Source organism: Podarcis erhardii (genome assembly GCF_964252035.2).
Source record: "Podarcis erhardii genome assembly, chromosome: 4".
In the NCBI taxonomy this organism is placed as follows: Eukaryota; Metazoa; Chordata; class Lepidosauria; order Squamata; family Lacertidae; genus Podarcis; species Podarcis erhardii.
This window is the reverse complement of record NC_138508.1, coordinates 19,890,569-19,903,680: the sequence shown is the minus strand read 5'-3', so window position 1 is coordinate 19,903,680 and position 13,112 is coordinate 19,890,569. Positions and strand designations below refer to the sequence as shown.

Sequence of the window (13,112 nt, the reverse complement as noted above, 5' to 3'; positions counted from 1 at the left end):
GTATTAGAGACTGATTTAATGAGAGTCTGTATCTGCATGTGAATGTATGCGTGCTATACCCTATGTACCATGTTCATGCACACAAACATTATTACAGAATCCTGGATAGATTGAATAGCTTGCAGTTTTCTGACTGCTCTCTATGTAGATCAATTCATATGTAAATAAAACTCTAGTCTACATGAATGTTTACTCATACGAGATTGTGTTAGGCCCAAGAGGCTATTCCACAATAGTTAGGCACATTGTCAGCTACATACATGCACTTATATACAGATGAGTAAATTCATAGTAATCTCAGTTGACAAGAGAGACAATCTATAAACACACACACACACACACACACACACACACACACACACATCCATTTTTTGTTCACGGCAATAACTATCGGAGAGCACTGCCGATTATAATTCCCCAGCAGTGAAGGCTTCATGGTTGCATTTACAACATGTTAACTCAAACACTTTGCAACAGCTTATTCATATTTTAGCTTTATAACCTATACCCAGCCTTTCCCCAAGGGTTCACAGCGGATAACAGTCTTCATAAAATGTGATTAAACACAGCATATAAAAAGGTGCAAAAAAGCCTTGCTCGTTCAGCCCAGGCTTTGCAGGGGGGTGGGTAGGGGAGAGAAGAAACAAATGCTCATGTCACTTACGCTGCAATTCTATGGTCCCTAAGGAGTCTCTGAAGTTGGAAAAGGTCTATCCTCGGAAAGGGAGATTCAACCTCATACACCTCCCAATGAAGGAATAGGCAAAAAAAAGTGTTCCATGGGTGTGTTTGAAGTATGCTGACATCCTATTCCATGGACTTTGGAATGGGGAACAAGCTACATCAATTCAGACCCTCCAAGTGTTCCTATTTTTCAGGGACAGTCCCAGATTTACAGGAGTCATCCTGGTTTCCAATTTGATCCTGTAACAACCAGTGTTTCCTTGGGTTTCCCTATTTTCATCGGAGAAATGTTGGAAAGTATGGCATTATGTGACCCCCAAGCTAAAGAGATAAAGTAAACATAAAACCGATAGAAGACACCTGAAGGGAGTTCTGTATAGAATTTTTTAAAAAAATGTTTAATGTTTTATTATATGTTGGAAGACACCCAGAGTGGTTGGACCAACCCGGTCAAATGGGTATATATAATAAATTTGTTATTGTTATTATTCAAGACATCCCTATTTTCATCGGAGAAATGTTGGAGGGTATGCAGCCCTAAAGCTGGTGTACTTACTTTCCCTCTCAGCGATTTCTCTGGGAAAACTATAGGGCCGGGGTGAAAAAAAGAAAGATGGAACAGGAAATGAAGGAAGTGGAATGCCTCTCCCATACTTTCTATTCTGCTGGTGTAAGCCAGGCAGAGAATTAGAAAAGGTATTTTATCTTCCTTTGGCCTATAAAGGACAATTCAACCAACTGATATCAGTGACAATCTTCACCTTCATTGACTGAAAAATTTTGCCCAACTCCCAACCCCGGGGAATGAGGGAGGAATGTTCATGGTCTACTTTTCACAGAGGGCTGACCCAATTTGATACCCCTGAGTTTGCTTGTGGATGCAAATGCAGCTCCCGGTTGGATTATGACTTTCTCGGGTTTTGTGATGTAGTTTTGGCATGGAAAAAGTGAACACAAGCATACACATTTTACATAAAATATGCATATACAATGCATGCAAAATGCACCATTTACAGATGAAGACATTGAAAAGTCTGGATTTATGTTTTAAAAGTACAATTTTTGTACAGTTGAGCACCAGTGAGACTGAAACATGACAGAATTAGCTGCTCAGCCTATCCTTACCTACCCTGTCCAAAAGTTATATGGATCTCTCCTTATTTTGACTCCGTTACAACCAGAGATGAAATATTTACATATGGGGGGGTCATGTTTAGTGAAAGCAGTTTTGTATTGTTAATTTGAATTGTTAATGACTTTCAGAAGATGGAGCTATCTGGGAGGGGGAGGGTTGAGGGGGGAGAATAATACCATTAGTACTTTTGCAATAAAATGTATTAGCAAATTTTGCAACCAGTCAAATAAAAGCGAAATTACACTAAGCAAATTATAAGCAGCAAGATGGCTTGTAGGATTGATTGCTGCCCGAAGGGGCGAGCATTTAGTTAGCATTTTGCTAACATCTCTCTGTAAAAAGAGCTATTTTCTATGTTTGTTAATTTATTATTAAGAACAACGTGAGGGTCCTAGCTTTCCAGCAAAAATGCCATTTCTGAGCCCTCAAATATTTATATATATTTTATGGGTTTATAATGAATCATCTGGGTGCTGTATGATAAAATATAACACAAAATTAATAATACTAAAATTCAACACTAAAATCCAAAGCCAGCACGCAAGAACAAAACATTTGCCAGCAGATCATAATAAGAGCTGTGTCTTCCTATATACATAAAAATGTAAGGCTGTCATCGTGCTGCAGTTTGAATGGCTGCCATTAGGCGGCCACCGCAACTGCAACATGACCAGCGTTAGGAAGGTGGGAAGCAGTGCGGGTGGAAGGCAGCTCAGGCAAGCTGTTTAATGGGAGAGGTGCTATGAAGTGCCTTCCTTCTATGAAAAACAGCTGCAGCAAGCTTTGGTGGACAGGGGGAGGCGCTTCACAAAGTGGTTTAGAAAGCTGCTATATGAAGTGCCTCCCTGTCCTTTAACAGTGGGTGGTGCTTGGCGTATGCTCTGGGGGGGATAGGCAAAGAGGTGAATGAGGTGTAAATAGAAGGGGATTGGCCAGATGGGTGGGAAGGATAGGCTGGCAAGGGGAATAAGCAGGGGCAAGATTGAGGGCACAAGGAGAAAGGGACGAAAGGATGAGATGGTTGGACAGTGTTCTCGAAGCTACCAAAATGAGTTTGACCTAACTGCAGGAGACAGTGGAAGACAGGAGTGCCTGGCGTGCTCTGGTCCATGGGGTCACGAAGAGTCGGACATGACTAAACGACTAAACAACAACATCAATGATATGGAATTTGCTGCCAAGGAGTGTGGTGAAGAAGTGCTGTGCTGGATTAGGCCAAAGGCCCATCCAGGGCAGTCTTAAGCATATGCGGCACCGGGGTGCAAAGATCCGCCCGGTGCCCTCTCCCCCAGGTTGCCCAGAGTTGTCAACCTTTTGGGTGGGGACCCCAAAGTTGTTGACCTTTGTTGGGGCAGGGTGGTGAGGCGCGCACAGCAAAGCTGGTCTGGCCAGCCGCCTCAGCATCAACAGAGGAGTTTGAGGCAGTGTCGGCAGCAGAGCAAGGGCAGGGCCGGGCTCCTGGGGGGGGGCAAGCAGAGCCCAGTGCAACAACAGTCAAGCCCAAGGCAGCTGTGGTGGCAATGATGACCAAGCGAAGCCAGGCGCCTCATGTGAGCAGCGTGCGCTGGGTGGGCCTCTTGATGGCCCGCCAATCCCAGGCACGCAGGAGGGTGGAGCCGGCCGGCTGCCTCAGTGCCTCGCTTGCCCGCAGCAGATCTGCGGCACTCCGATGGGTCATACTCCAGTTGGCAGTGGCTGCTGGCTCTTCCCAACCCTCAGACTCCAAATATCAGCCCTGGACTCTTGGCCTGGCGCCCCTGAGAGCCCGGTGCCCGGGTGCCCCACACCCCTAGCGCCTATGGGTAAGACGGCCCTGGGTGCATCTAGTGCAGCATCTTCTTCTCACAGTGGCCAACCAGATGCCTCTGGGAAGCTTGCAAGCAGGACTGAAGTGCAACAGAGCTCTTCCCAGTTCTGATTCACAGCAAATGGTATTCAGGGAGGCAGAACATCTGAGATATGACCTGCTTTACATCTTTTCTGCCATTCCTCCTGCAGTGTGACATGCAATTCCCTCTCCCTAAAGTAGTATCTAGGGACGCGGGTGGTGCTGTGGGCTAAACCACAGAGCCTAGGACTTGCCGATCAGAAGGTCGGTGGTTCGAATCCCTGCGATGGGGTGAGCTCCCGTTTTTTGGTCCCTGCTCCTGCCAACCTAGCAGTTCGAAAGCACGTCAAAGTGCAAGTAGATAAATAGGTACCGCTCTGGCGGGAAGGTAAACAGCGTTTCCGTGCGCTGCTCTGGTTTGCCAGAAGTGGCTTAGTCATGCTGGCCACATGACCCAGAAGCTGTACGCTGGCTCCCTCGGTCAATAAAGCGAGATAAGCACCGCAACCCCAGAGTTGGTCATGACTGGACCTAATGGTCAGGGGTCCCTTTACCTTTACCTTTAAAGCAGTATCTATTAGTCGCTTCAGACATCTTTCATGGAGACATATATTCCCTTCCCCCCAGTCTTTCCCCTGACCCATAAATTTGTATCCTGTTATTTTGGATTCCTGTCTTTTTCACCTGTTCCAGTTTTTAGAACAGTTTACTATTTTCATGGTACCAGATTTTCATGTTATTTTGGTATACTGCTTAGAAATTTTTAAATATTAAGCAGTTTAGAAATGTGTTCAAATAAATGCATAAACATATAAATCACAGCATAAACAAGAACTCATTGCCATCAATCAGGAGAGATGAAAAATATAAATAAATATATAGAAGGAAAAACAAACAAGTTTCTAAATTTAAAACTATTACATAAAAAAGATAAAGGCTTACTGGGAAAAGTAAATCACACAAACTGCTAAGCTAATTGAGCCACACCTCCTGACCTAATTGGCTACTGGAGTAGCTAGGAGGAACTAGCCAGGAATATAGACTTAGAACCAGCAGGCTACAGGGAGCCCTGGCAGATGAAGTATCTCAGCTCCAGCAGACACATTTTCAAGGTGAATTACAGATTTGTGAGTTTGGAAGCAGGGCAAGGAGGCCACGGCACCCCACTCTGCCCAACAAAATATGAAACTCTCAGGAATCATAGAACTGTAGAGTTGGAAGGGAATCTCAGCTAAAGCATCCCTGACAGATGGCCATCCAAAACATCCAACGAAGGAGAGGACACCAGCTCTTAAGGAAGTTGGTTCCACTGTCATACAGCTCCTACTGTCACAAAGTTCTTTCTGATTTTTACTCGGAATCTCCTTTCTTGTACCTTGAAGTCATTGGCTTGAGTCCTACCCTCTGGAGCAGGAGAAAGCAAGCTTGCTCCATCCTCCATGTGACAGCTGTTGAGATATTTGAAAATGGCTATCATATGATATGTTAAAGCTTTGGTTTTCTCAGTAGTCATGTATGGAAGTGAGAGCTGGACCATAAAGAAGGCTGATCGCCGAAGAATTGATGCTTTTGAATTATGGTGCTGGAGGAGACTCTTGAGAGTCCCATGGACTGCAAGAAGATCAAACCTATCCATTCTTAAGGAAATCAGCCCTGAGTGCTCACTGGAAGGACAGATCCTGAAGCTGAGACTCCAATACTTTGGCCACCTCATGAGAAGAGAAGACTCCCTGGAAAAGACCTTGATGTTTGGAAAGATTGAGGGCACAAGGAGAAAGGGACGACAGAGGACGAGATGGTTGGACAGTGTTCTCGAAGCTACCAAAATGAGTTTGATCAAACTGCAGGAAACAGTGGAAAACAGGAGTGCCTGGCGTGCTCTGGTCCATGGGGTCACGAAGAGTCAGACATGACTAAACGACTAAACAACAACATCATATGATATGGAATTTGCTGCCAAGGAGTGTGGTGGAGTCTCCTTCTTTGGAGGTCTTTAAGCAGAGGCTTGACAACCATATGTCAGGAGTGCTCTGGTGGTGTTTCCTGCTTGGCAGGGGGTTGGACTCGATGGCCCTTGTGGTCTCTTCCAACTCTATGATTCTAGGATTCTATGATTCTATGATATGATATGTAACTTGGAAAAGAAAACTGCAAGCAGAAAGCCAGCAGCAGTGTGGGGTCTTCCCAGTGTCTTGCACTAACTGCCATATGTATGAATATCGCCCTGTTGGGCAGAGGTTTTGGGTATGTACAAAGTGGAATAAGCTTCTGGCTCTCCAGGGACAAGACTGTTCTGTTGTGGCCAAGACCTGCTGACAGGGAATGAAGGTGTTGGGGAAGGAGAATGTCACCCCTATGGAGAAAAACATTCTCATAGGAGGAACCCAATCCTTGGGGGATGAGCAGGGTGTGTTTTGTTTTTTTGTAAGCTAGAACTCGCCAGAACTCAGTTCCAGCGCCTTTCAGGTGGGTGCCATTGCCATTATAAGAGAACAAGTGAGGCCTTGATGTTGGCAGCAATAACATGGCAAAATGCAGTCATGAGGTCCTGGAAGAGAAATTTAGCTCACTATGTAGGATACTGAAAGCCAGGACCTCCAAGAATCCCCAGCATAGAGCTAAGTGTCATCAGAATACTGCTGACAATGTACTCCAAACCTCCAGAAACCCAGCGGTTTCATGTAGATGTTAAACAATGTAGGACATAGGACTGAGCCCTGAGGAACCCCACACTGAAGGTTCCATGGGACTGAAAAACGTTCTCCAAGCAATACCCTCTGGGAATGACCATCCATGTAGGACTGGAACCACCATAAAGTGGTGCCACCCACCCCTAGTTCGGACAGTTACTCCAGACGGATGCCATGGTCAATGGTATCAAAAACTGCTAAGAGGTTGAGAAAAATTAACAGGGACATGTTTCCCTTGTCAGTCTCTTGAGAGAGGTCATCATACAGGGTGCCCAAAGCAGTTTCTGTGCCAAAACTGGGCCTAAACCCCGATTGAAATGGATCCGGAAAATCAGTTTCTTCCAAAAAATGCCTGGATCTGGTCTGTGACAACTCACACCAGAACCTTGCTCAAGAAAGGGAGATTAGCAACTGGCCAGTAGTTAGTTAGGTTTTCTGAATCCTGGGAAGGTTTCTTAAGGAGTGGTTTTACCACTGCCTCCTTCAAACAGGCAGGGACCACCCCTTCTTGAAAATAGGCATTGATCCCTCCCTGGTGGTTTTTATCAGCCAAGAGGGGCAAGGGTCTAAGGTACAAGTGGTCGCTTTGTCTGATCTGAGCACCTTGTCATATCCTCGAGCCATTGTCATGGATAGGGAGGCAGGCAGTTCACCCCCAACCCCAATATGCTCACACAAGTTAGCTGGAGGAGCACTAAAGGCAGCCTGTCTGAAATCTGGAACACGACCTGCTCATTGTAATTAGAGATATTGCATACAGCGCCAATTTTTCCCCATTTTAGACTAACAAGTTTTCTTCCATCTATTGACTTGTTACTCCCCAATACATGGTAGGGGAAATTGCAGGTCCTCTGCCAATAAGATGAAAGGGGTGCTTCAAAGATCTCAGATACATCAGTGCTCCCTGGAAGCCTCCCAAGAACAGTTGCTGACCTTAGAATGCCCAGTGATCTTAGACCCATCAAGTCTCCCAGAAACCAAGAGCAGTCTGGATGAGCAACTAGAACAACTGGTGGTGCCTCCAGGCAATCTCCCTCGCTGGGATTTTTGCATTTGATTCAATTTGTTTATAATTAAAAGTCTCAGAGAAGAGCAAGTTTATGTTTGCTAGAGTGGATTCTCAAGAAGAAGCCCAGGAGGATTGCACAGCTGTTTCCTGAGCCCTTTATTTATACTGTTAACATTCTGTTTCACAATCCAAGGAAGATGCCAGATTCAACAGTGTGCAGGCATGACACATTCCCACCCACAGAAGAAGTCAAACATCAACAGCCATACTGACGGTTTCACCATATTGTGTAGGCTGGCATCTCGTAGGTCACATCTAGAGATGTTGCCAAATTTCACACGTCTTGGAATATGAACCTCAGTCATGTGTAATGCTTGGAATATAAACCTCAGTCATGTGTAATGCTCGTCTGAAATATGAGGTGAGCATTATGACTTCTAATTTCTTCCCACGATCCCTTCCATCCACAAACCTCAAAATCCCTTTCCTTCCGCCTGTGAACCTCTACCACTCTTGCCTTCCCCCCTGCTTTCTTAGCTGCTGCTCTGGAGTTGGTGGAAGCAAAAGCAAGGAAAATCGGTAGGGCTCTCCCTTCCTGGTGTCTTCAGCACTCCTGTGGTTGGGAGCTAGACAACACTATAGTTATGGACACCATATGGACATTGGGAGTCCTGGGAAGAATACATTTCCTATGGCTGCTGACATCTGGGTCAGTGCTGTGGCAATCCTCTGAAAGGCGACAGAGGGACCTCTCCAACTCCTTCTCTGCCGAAGGGGCAAGAAAATGATAGAGGGGGAATGGAGAAGGCACAGTCGGGTCCAATTGGCTCAAAACTGGAATTGGAATAAACAGAACTATTATTTATTTACTTGGAGCATAACTTGGTTTCCCAAACCAATTATGAATCAAATCCCTCACCCTCTCGCTCTGTAGTACTGGTGGTCAACAAAAGAGGTTTAAAGACTGTCTCAGGGCAAATCTTTTAAAAATGTAGTATAAACACCAATGATTGGGAAACACTTGCCTGTGAATGCTCCAATTGGAGAACACCTTTTACCAAAGGTGTCATGCCAATTTTATTTGACACCTACTGTATGTATAGATGGGAGCAGATTCACTTGTTTTCAAAACTTCTTCATATGTTTGAAGACAGCTAAGCTATCATGCCTCTCCTTCAGCTTCTCTTCTGCAGGCTAAACATCTCCAGCTCTTTCAACCACTTTTCATAGGACTTAGTTTTCAAAATCCTTCACCATCCTGGTCCCCCTCTCCTGGACACATCCTTTTTTTAATGTCCTACTTAAAGTATTCCAGATGTGACCTGAGGTGCACTCAGAACAATAAGGAATCATGCTAGCATCCTGATTCAACTAGGACTAGTTCAATGTGATAAGATTATGATAATTATGTGATACATCACCCTTTGGCTTTCTGTATGCATGGTTACGTGGGAGACCCACAGGTGGAAAGCTCCCAAATGGGGAATTCTGAGAATGGAGCGAAGCTGAGCTAGCCTGGGATCTGCTGTGTCCCAAGGCACTCTCACAGCTGGCCATCGTTGGATTGAACCCAAGCCATTTGCTGCCCCCTGTGAATGCTATGGTGGTTGCACTGCTGTGTAGGATTGCCCATTGAAATAAATGGGCATAAGTGACTTGACCATTGACTTTGATCTGTGTAGAACACAGACACACCCACCCACACACTAGGGACTGCTGCCCCTGTTTGATTCCCCACCTCACCCCACCTGAACCCACTTTGCCATCCATCCCTCTCTTTACAGCTCACCCAAGTTTCCCACTCCCTCACAGCTCCTTCAGTCCACTCATAGCTCCTCCAAGCACCACGACTCCCATCCTCATAGTTTCTCTGTGTCTATCCAACCCTGCTTTATTCAAACCTCTGCTGCTGCTTAAAACCACTATTTTATAATCTGCCTTCTCTTTTTGGTCCCTTCCCCATGCAAATCCAGGGCTGTGATGCGGCACTACAAATCGTCCAACGGGGGCTGCACCATGACAGTCTTACATTTTTATGTATATAGGAATACCCATATGCACGCTTTCTCTCTCACACACAGAAAATCCACCACAGTGCCAATTATAGTCTTTTTCTGATTTAAACTTGCACCATCTTCGAAAGAAAATCTGGTTGTCCTATCTGGACCAAGGGAGTGGGGGTGGGGGGAACAAAGAGAGCTGAATGTACAGCAAGTAAAACAATCAAATCAAAGCCCAGCGTTTTCTTGCATAGGACATCAATGAAGGCCAAAGCAGATTTCATGAGGAGCTGTCTAAAAGCTTTGCTTGTCATTCTAAAGGGTCTATGGCAGCTGAAGTGGTAGTAATTTTGTCTTTAGCTGCTTCCCATTTGAATCACTGCAGTGAGTTTTTTCTTAAAAGTCCTACGCTGAAGGGTATTAATGATGCAAAAAAGTGACTGGTGCTCTGAGGATGTATCTATCTATTTATTTTTATGAGTGTGTTTAATTGCACATTTTTCTTAAGATTCTAATTACAACCTGCTCTAAAAGTGATGCCTAGTTGTTTAAAGATGCATTTTTATACTTAATATGCTACATTATTATTAGTTATACTGCAGATAGTTCACTAAGAAATAGTGCCGGGATGTGAGAGGGGATTAGAAATCGCATTACTAATACAGGAGCTTGCCTGCATAGGAAAAAGGGAAAATAAATAAAGCACTCCACACATGATAAGAGCTCCTTCAATTTCTTTCACAAATCTCGTTTTATTAGAATCTAAATGTCACTCTCATAAAAAGATGGAGTTGGCAGCACAGTCTGATTGGGATTGTTTTTAACTGTCCATTTTGCATTTAACATCTGTAGAAGTCTCTGTGGTTCACTGGGAGGCAAAGAGGACTGGCCCAAGACCTTTTGCTGCCTGAGGCAAAGGACAAGATGGCACCCCTCCCCGTCCCAATAACAGAAGCCTGGTGATGGAATAATAATAATAATAATAATAATAAAATTTTATTTATATCCCACCCTCCCCAGCCAAATCCGGACTCAGAGCGGTTAACAACAGTAAAAATAGCACAGTTTACATAAAACCAGAGTCAATTAATTGAAATACATTCTAAAATCAAGTTCAGAATCAAATTAATGGCAACCATTGGGCTAGAGTTCTATGAGGATTACAGAAGGAGAGAGGGGGTCAGGCTGTGCCCTGGCCAAAGGCCTGGTGGAACAGCTCTGTCTTGCAGGCCCTGTGGAAAGATGTCAAGTCCTGCAGGGCCCTTGTCTCTTGTGACAGAGCGTTCCACCAGATCGGGGCCACAGCCGAAAAAGCCCTGGCTCTGGCAATGGAATAGTATTTTCCATTGTACCTGAGGCAACAGGGGGCCAAGAACAGTTCTCTTGTTTAACATGAAGAATAGTTAGGGGCCACTGCCACCTCACCCCATTTATATGTGTTATCTGGAGTTGCCACACTCAGACTAATGGTAGGACCCAGGGCTTTTTTCCCCAGCTAGAACTCACAGGAACTCAGTGCCGGCACCTCTCAGGTGGGTGCCACTGCCATTATAAGAGGACAAGGGAGGTGTTCATTGTGAGTTCCAGCACCTCTTTTTCTAGAAAAATAGCACTTATGATAGCCATTTAAAGGGTTGCCACATGGAAGATGGAGAGAATTTGTTTTCTCCTGCTCCAAAGGCTAGGACCAGAACCCATACCTTCAAGTCACAAAAAGGAGATTCTGACTAAACATCAGGAAGAACTTTCTGATAGTAAGAACATTCATGGTGAGTTCCAGCACCTCTTTTTCTAGAAAAATATCACTGGTAGGCCTAGGTTTGGAGGAAGACTACAGACAGGGAATTAACAATGAGATAACAAAAATTTTGCAAGCCATGAAGCTCATTAGGTGATCTTGAGACAGTCACTATCTCTTAGCCTAACCTCACAGGGTGGTTGTGAGGAGGAAGAGAACCAAGTACACCACCTTGAGCTCCTTTGGAAGATAAAGGTGATATACAAATGTAACTAATGAATACATTGACTGACAGTGGCTTTCTGGGATTTCAGGCACAAGTCTCTCCCAACCCTACCTGGCGATGGTGGGAATTGAACCTGGGACCTTCTGCTTGCAAGTCAGATGCTCTACCACTGAGCTAATCCTTCCTGCCATCATCTTTTTCCACTACAGTGGTACCTCGGGTTACATACGCTAACCCAGAAATAGTACCTCGGGTTAAGAACTTTGCTTCAGGATGAGAACAGAAATTGTGCTCTGGCGGCGCGGCGGCAGCAGGAGGCCCCATTAGCTAAAGTGGTGCTTCAGGTTAAGAACAGTTTCAGGTTAAAAACAGACCTCCGGAATGAATTAAGTACTTAACCCGAGGTACCACTGTATTCTGTTTTCTTCTTCTTTGGCAATCACTCGTAGCCGAGTAAGATTGTCTTCCACAAACATGGTTTTAACAATGAGTCTGTAAGTGACTGTGGAGGCCAATTCTGGATCCACACATCCTTCCACAGTGGGGACATAGGTTTCTGGGCGGGAATTGATCACAGTGTGGATTTGCCAAGCGTGCCTTCCTCTTAGCACATTTCTCCCTTGCGTCCTGATTTTGAGTGTCTTCAAAGCCCATGACACCTTTGGTAAAGGCTGTTCTCCAATTGGAGCGCTCGCAGGCAAGTGTTTCCCAATTGTTGGTGTTTATATTTCAGATTTGCCTTGAGACATTTTTTTTCAGATTTGCCTTGAGACAGTCTTTAAACCTCTTTTGTTGACCACCAGCATTACGGTTTCCATTTTTAAGTTTGGAATAGAGTAGTTGCTTTGGAAGATGATTATCAGGCATCTGCACAACATGTCCAGTCCAACAAAGTTGATGTTGAAGAAACACTGGTGATCTTTGCTTCTTCCAGTACACTGGTATTAGTTTGCCTGTCTCCCCTAGTGATGTGTACAATTTTTTGGAGACACCGGTGATGGAATCTTTTGAGGAGTTGGAGATGGTGTTTATAAGTGGTCCATGTTTCACAATCATACAGTAAGGTTGGTAGTACAATAGCTTTGTAAAAAAGCATGTTGGTTTCCCTGCGAATGTCCCGGTCCTAAAACACTCTGCACTTTATTCGAGAGAAAGCTGCACTCTCAGAGCTCAGGCGATGCTGGATTTCGACATCAATGTCTGCCCTTGTGGAGGGATAAGTGCCCAGGTAGGAGAAGTGATCAACATTCTCCAATGTTACACCATTGTGTTGGATTTGTGGCACTGGAGAGGGGTTATTTTGTACTTGCTGGTGCAGCACTTTGGTTCAACACAGTGGCCAACCAGGTGTTCTCAAGAAGCCCATGCATGTAGCACAAAGGCTATAGCCCTCCCTTCGCTGGTATCCTTGGCTTAGAGAGCAATTAAAAGAGAAGAATGGGCACTTTTGAAAACATGAATGTACTTCACATCTGAATTTTAATAGATCCCCCCCCATTGGATCAGATCAAAGCAACGACAAAAGAACAGATTAGAAATGTTTCATTATCACCATGGTCTTTACCTTGCTGGTTTCTATTAAAATAAACAGGCAGTGCTTTCTGACTGTAGGTTTTTCAGATGTTCGCTAAAATGATAGCCCTTGGTGCATAGACAACAGCTGGGGCAGCACATGTGGACTCCTGTTTTGTTTTGCTTTTAATGCAGTGATTCTGCTGATCTGATGTTTCATAGGAGGTGGGAGACAATAAACCCCTCTGCTCCCACTTTGTGATTTATTTTTAACAGGGCTTGGTGTTTAC

At 44.7% G+C, this 13,112-nt stretch overlaps 1 protein-coding gene across 3 annotated transcripts in view; it reads right to left on the bottom strand.

Moving 5' to 3' along the window:
• CNTN5 (contactin 5) overlaps positions 1–13,112 on the bottom strand; it is a 689,184-nt gene that overhangs the window by 365,425 nt on the left and 310,647 nt on the right. The window lies entirely within an intron of this gene.